This window comes from Atractosteus spatula, unplaced genomic scaffold, assembly GCF_055471065.1.
Source record: "Atractosteus spatula isolate fAtrSpa1 unplaced genomic scaffold, fAtrSpa1.hap1 Scaffold_25, whole genome shotgun sequence".
Classification (NCBI taxonomy): domain Eukaryota; kingdom Metazoa; phylum Chordata; class Actinopteri; order Semionotiformes; family Lepisosteidae; genus Atractosteus; species Atractosteus spatula.
In genome coordinates, this window is record NW_028296819.1 from 148,258 (window position 1) to 154,793 (window position 6,536).

Here is a 6,536-nt window from a genome sequence, read left to right on the forward strand (position 1 = left end):
ACCTTTTCTTTCTTTTTTTCGGCAGGCAGGCAGGTGTGTGTGTGTCCCCGTCCCTCCCGAGAGAGCGCTGCCCCTTGCCTCTGCCCGCAGGTGCCGACGGTCCGCTTTCGCTTGCAGCTCACTCGGCACGGCTGCTGCTGGTGGGAGGGGCCTAAGCTAAGGAGGCCGGCCGGCTGGCGCCCCCCGCGGCTGCGGTCGTTGTCGGGCCGTTGACAGGAGATCAAAGAGCAGGGCCCCCGCCCGGGACTGGCGGGCAGGCAGGCGAGCAAGCAGGCAGGCAAGAGAGGGGGAGAGCGGAGTCCGGGCGGCCGGCAGCCGCGTGCGGACCGGGCTCCAGAGGCGTCGGCCTGCGCCGCTGCGCGCCAGCCGGACGCCCGCGCGCCCGCCCAAGGCCGGCGTCGGGCATCGCTTCTCGGCCTTTTGGCTAAGATCAAGTGTAGTATCTGTTCTTATCAGTTTAATATCTGATACGTCCCCCATCGGGGGACCACATATTAAACGGATTTTTGGAACAGGGAGCTGGATCAGGAGCTTGCTCCGTCCTCTCCACGCATCGGCCCGGTATTGCAGCGCCTCCGGGAACGGTGCACTACCTTCTCTCAGCGGTGAAAAGACAGACGTAGCTAGCAAGCAAGCGAGGTGGACCGGAGCTCCTTCCTCTCCGGTCTCGTCTCTCGTCCATCTGTGCGTCTCTGTGTCTCTCTCTCTCCCCCTCCCCGTTCCCGTGCTCCCTCCGTGCACTTTCCCGCGCCTCGACTCTCTCGGCAAGCAGGCCGGCCCCCTTTTCGGCTCCCGTGCGTTTTCCCTCCAAAAAACTTAGTTTTTTCCTCCTTTTTCCAGGGAGGCAGGCGTGGCTTGTGTGTGTGTGTGTGTGTGTGTGTGTGTGTGTGTGTGTGTGTGTGTGTGTGTGTGTGTGTGTGTCCCCGTCCTTGCAGGCGGGCCCCTTTCGACAGCCGGCCGTTTTCCCTCCAAAAAACTTAGTATATACACCTTTTCTTTCTTTTTTTCGGCAGGCAGGCAGGTGTGTGTGTGTCCCCGTCCCTCCCGAGAGAGCGCTGCCCCTTGCCTCTGCCCGCAGGTGCCGACGGTCCGCTTTCGCTTGCAGCTCACTCGGCACGGCTGCTGCTGGTGGGAGGGGCCTAAGCTAAGGAGGCCGGCCGGCTGGCGCCCCCCGCGGCTGCGGTCGTTGTCGGGCCGTTGACAGGAGATCAAAGAGCAGGGCCCCCGCCCGGGACTGGCGGGCAGGCAGGCGAGCAAGCAGGCAGGCAAGAGAGGGGGAGAGCGGAGTCCGGGCGGCCGGCAGCCGCGTGCGGACCGGGCTCCAGAGGCGTCGGCCTGCGCCGCTGCGCGCCAGCCGGACGCCCGCGCGCCCGCCCAAGGCCGGCGTCGGGCATCGCTTCTCGGCCTTTTGGCGAAGATCAGAGGTCGAGGGAGAGACGAACGAGAGGACAACACCACAAGGACTGCGCTTTTGGATTGCTTTTTTGGATTTTGAACCCGGATTGCTTTTTGGACAACCCTTTCTTGGATTTTGGACGTCGGTACTTTGGTTTTTGATCCCGGCTTCGTGACTGGGCTGCTTTGCAGCCGAAAGGCTGCATTGACCATGGCTGCGGAGCCTGGAGAGGCGAGGAGGGCTGGAAAGGACCCCAGCATCAAGTGGACCATCCGCTTTCATTGGAAAGCGGAGACGGGGCCACCTGGAAGGGAAGAATTCGAGGATGAGGTTTTGTTCGGAGCTTTGGGGCTGAAGGCTACTGACATCAAATGTGTGCAAGGGAACCGGGCACAGAAGTTTATCGACGCCACGTTCATGAGCGCAGAGATCCACAAGAGAATGGCGGAAAAATGTGGGAAGATCATCAAGGACGGCGGATTGCAGGAGTACGAATGTGGTGGACTAAAGGGCGACAGCAAGAGGTGGGTGGTCCTACATATGTTCGACCCGTTCATTTCAGATGCCGACGTGACAACCTTCCTGCGCAGATACGTGGAGGTGAGGAGGGGGCCTAACGTGGTCAGCGACACACGTACTGTGTGGACGGGGAAGCGTCGGTACGAGGTGGAATTGCGGCGGGATGACAGAGCAGAGGACGGGTTCACCCACCCACCAGCGACCTTCTCAATTGGATCAGGTAGGGGGTACCTGTACTATTGGGACCAACCCCAATTCTGCAGGAAGTGCCGGACTTCTGGGCACCAGGAAGGAGCGTGCGAAGCAGAGAAGTGTGGGAAGTGCAACCGCCAGGGCCACCACACACGGGAGTGTCCTGTAAAGGAGTGCTCCCTGTGTGGAGACACTAGGCACCTATACCGGCAGTGTCAGAGGAGGGGCAAGGACATCGACAAGGCGGTCGCGGAGTGGATGAGGCAGGCGGACGAGGAAAGCGAGAGGGAAGACCGGCCGGCGGGCAGCAGACCCCCAGGTAAGAGGGAGAAGAAGAGGGGAACACAACAGGGGAAGGAGCAGGAGGAGGAGGGGCGCCAGGCAGACGAGGACGGCAAGCGGCCCGGAACATCATGGGGATCGGACAGCGAGCAGCCGGGAACATCCGGGGGAGCAGACGGAGGAGCCGGAACCTGGGCGGAGGTGGTGAGACGAGGGCGCCCCCTGCAGGGGGGGAGAGGAACTGCAGCGCCAGCCACAGCGCCTGTAGAGGAGGAGGGGATGGTGACCCTGCAGAGCGCAGGGACGAAAAGGAAGACAAAGAGGGCGCGGGGGGAGAAGCGTCGGCCGGAGACGCTGGAGAAGAAGAAGAAGACGGCCGAGGAGAAAGGCCAGGAGGAAGACCAGGAGGAAGACCAGGGGGACCTCGCGGACTCTGAGGGGATGGAAGAGGAGGAGGGTGGCGTGTCGGCCTCGAGCGACTCGGAGGCCGAAAGCACCTCGGACTCTCTCCCCCCAGGGCAGGCGCCAGGACCAACACCAAGGAGCGCCTATTCAGTGGCGCCCAACATGAACGAGGAAGGAAGCCCCGTATTTAACTGCCAGCCGGAAACGCCTACTCCGGAACAGGAAGCCCTGGACAGCCCCGTGGCGGTCCAGTATATGGACACGGAGGACGACAGCTCGGTGAGTACAGCAGGGACTGCGAGCTCTCCCGATTTCAGCCGCCTGGAGGGAATGGAGAGTGACAGCCCCCCTCGAGAACCACCATGACCCTTACAGTAGCAACCGCTAACGTAAGGGGTCTGAGGAAGCAGGAAAAAAGAGCGGCGGTTTTTACTTACCTGTCTCGAAGGAATCTGGATGTGATCTTCCTACAAGAAGTTCACCTCAAGGACCTCGACGACGTGAGGACCCTACGGAGGGAGTGGAGGAGGGGTCCCTCGTGGTGGAGCGTCGGAGGGGTGAATTCTTCTGGCGTGGGTATCCTGTGCGGCTCGCCAGGGTTTGTCGCCCAGACAGTCAGCTCAGTGGTTCCCGGACGTCTGCTGGTGGTGGACGGAACCTGGAGGGGAGTGAAGATAAGGTTGGTCAACGTGTACGCCCCAGCAGACAGAAGGCAGCAGGGCTCCTTCCTGAAAGACCTGGAGCCCGTGCTATACACCAACAGAGAGCTGATTGTGGGCGGCGACTTCAACATCGACCTGGGAGACCCGCACGGCCAGGGAGTTCATCTGTTGAGGTCCTTGATTACGGATTTCAGCCTTCGAGACGGGTTTCGGAACGTTGCACACCACACCTGGGACAACGGAAGAGGGAGCTTTCGGCGCCTCGACTATATCCTCTCTACGGTGAAGTGGACGACGCTAAGCAGGCAAGTGACCCCCACCTGGTTCTCGGACCATCGGCTGCTCACGGTCACCTTCGGTGTTGAGGACCCGTGCTTCCAGGCCGGATACTGGAAGCTGAACAGACAAGTCTTACAGGAGGCGAGATACCGAAGGAAGATCGTATCAGTGCTGGAAGACCTTGGGAAGAGGAGGGGGCTGTTTAGCTCCGCGGTGCACTGGTGGGAATCGTGCAAACAGACTCTCGCGACGGTCACCAGGCGATACTGCTGGATCCGGCGGAGTCTGGAGGAACGCCAGTGCGCCCGGCTCCAGGAAGAGCTAGAAGCACTGTATGAGCAGCTGAACCAGGGGGGCGCCTTCAACGGCGAGAAGATCGCAAACGTCAGGAGCCTGCTTAGGGACAAGTGGCTGCAGAGAGCAAAAGACTACCTCTTCAGGCTGCGGGGAGTTTGGAGGGAGGGAGAAGAACAGTGCTCACCCCAATTCTTCAGCGCCGTGAGAAGACAGCAGGAGCGCAGCTGTTTTGAAAGCATACGGCGCGAAGATGGGACTGCAGTCACGGACTTACCCGGGATGCTGGAGTGTGCCACAGGGTTCTACACAGCCTTGTTTCAGGAGAAGGAGATCGACGCCAGCATCAAGGAGAGGCTCCTGGAGGGCGTGGAGAAGGCGGTGGACGACCCCGCCGCGCTGGTCGGGCCGGTGACAGGGGCGGAAATAAAAACAGCTTTGTTCGGATTGAAGAAGGGCACCGTCCCCGGTGTCGACGGCCTACCAGCGGAGTTCTACCGTACCTTCTGGGAACAACTGGAGCCTTTCCTGGTGCAGGTCTTCAATGAGGCCCTGGACAGCAGTGAACTGGGCCTCTCCATGAAGACCGGCGTCGTGACTCTGATCTACAAGGGAGGAGACAAGGCGGACCTGGGAAACTGGAGGCCGATCCAGCTCCTGTGCACGGACTATAAGATCTTGGCCAGGGTGCTGGGCGGCCGCCTGAGGACGGTGATGCCGGCGCTGGTCGGGGCGGATCAGACATGTGGCGTGGCAGGCCGGAAGATCAGCTGGACCCTGCAGCTGGTCCGGGACACCATCGCCTGGGTGGAGGACAGAGGCCTGCCGCTCATGCTGGTGAGCCTAGACCAAGCGAAGGCGTTCGACCGGGTCCATCACAAGATCCTGTGGGCACTCCTGAGGAAGAAAGGCCTGCCTGACACCTTTGTCAGGTGGATTGAGGCACTATACAGCGGTGCCACGTCCCGGGTAAGCGTCAACGGAGCTGTAGGGAGGAGGATATCGGTAAGGTGTGGTGTGCGACAGGGCTGTCCACTCTCGCCCCTGCTGTACGTCGTCTTCTTAGAGCTACTACTGGACCGCTTACGGAAGGATCCTGGAGTGACGGGAGTGAAAGTGCCAGGTGGAGGTGGGCAGGAAGTTAAGATCGCGGCCTACGCGGACGACGTGACACTCTTCCTCAGCTCTGACAGGAGCCTGGGGAGGGTGTTGGAGATCGTGGAGGCCTACTCCAGAGGCACCGGCGCCCAGCTGAACCGCGCAAAGAGCCTGGTGAAGCTGTTTGGAACCTGGCCGTACGTACCTGAAATCACTGGAGGATTGAAGGAGACAACAGACCCGGTGAAGATCCTGGGGGTCCTGTTTCACACCTTGGACCCCTCGGGACTGAACTGGGAGGCCAGGTTCCGGAAGATCAGGCAGAAGCTGGGCCTTTGGCAACATCGATCCCTCACGTGGATTGGGAAGGCGCTGGTGCTGAAGGTGGAGATCCTGCCCTTGCTGCTCCACCTGGCAGTGGTGTACCCCCTACCTGTGAGAAGGAGAAAAGAACTGGTTAAGACAATCTTCGCCTTTGTCTGGGGCCACTCCTATGAGCGCATCCGCCGGACTGAAATGTGCAGACCCATCGAGGAAGGAGGCAGGGGGATCCTGAACTTCCCAGTGAAGTTGGACTGCATTTTCGTCGCCAACCTGTGCGTCATCCTGCACGGAAACCCGCCCCACCTGTGTGGCCGGTTCGTGAGCCTCTGGCTGGCGGCGAGTATGAGACACCTGGCCGTCTGGAGCAACACGACCCCGAAGGCTGAGCGGCTCCCACTGCACTACCGCCACGCAGTGCAGTGGCTGCGGGCACATCCAGAGGTACGGGACAGTAAAATAGCGCTGAGCCATAGGCTGATGTACCAGACAATCACTGCAGTGGACAGGCCAGCGCTCCTGGGTGTGCCCAGGGACATCTGGCAGCAGGCCCAACCAAAGGGCCTGGACAACAGACTTAAAGACCTGAACTGGCTCGGCGTGTGGGGTCGGATGGCGGTCAGGGCCGTCATGTACTCGCATGGACTATCAAAACAGAGCCAGTGCCCGAGGCACGGCTGCACAGGGGAAGAAACTGTCAACCATGTCTTTTGGGAGTGCGGGTTCGTGCAGAGGGTGTGGAAGTCCAGCCAGCACCTTTACGCACAGGTAGGACTGGGGTCCCTCCTGTCTCTGAACGTGGTAATGAAGGGCGTGCCCGGTTCCCGGAAGTGGAATGCAGCCTTCCTGCTATGGCTTTTAATCAGCCTTACCAAGCTCCACGTGTGGGACGCAAGAGCAGAGCTGGTCAGACATGGTGTGGAGAGGTCTGTTCCAGCCATACTGAAGAGGGTGAAGAGAGACGTCTCACGGAAGATCCGGTGGGACGTCCTCCGATGGGGATTCGCCGCTGCGAGAGAAAGATGGAAGGACTTGATCACGTGGTGTTAAAGGTGGTGGGTAGTATAAACTTTTAAGCACTGTGTTTT

General features: G+C 60.6%; 1 non-coding gene across 1 annotated transcript; it reads left to right on the forward strand.

Annotated features, from left to right (window-relative positions):
• The first annotated feature begins 404 nt into the window (after nucleotides 1-404).
• Nucleotides 405-595, forward strand: LOC148807996 (U2 spliceosomal RNA). The gene has a single exon (XR_016088435.1). It is a non-coding gene; the product is annotated as a U2 spliceosomal RNA (small nuclear RNA).
• Nucleotides 596-6,536: the final 5,941 nt, after the last annotated feature.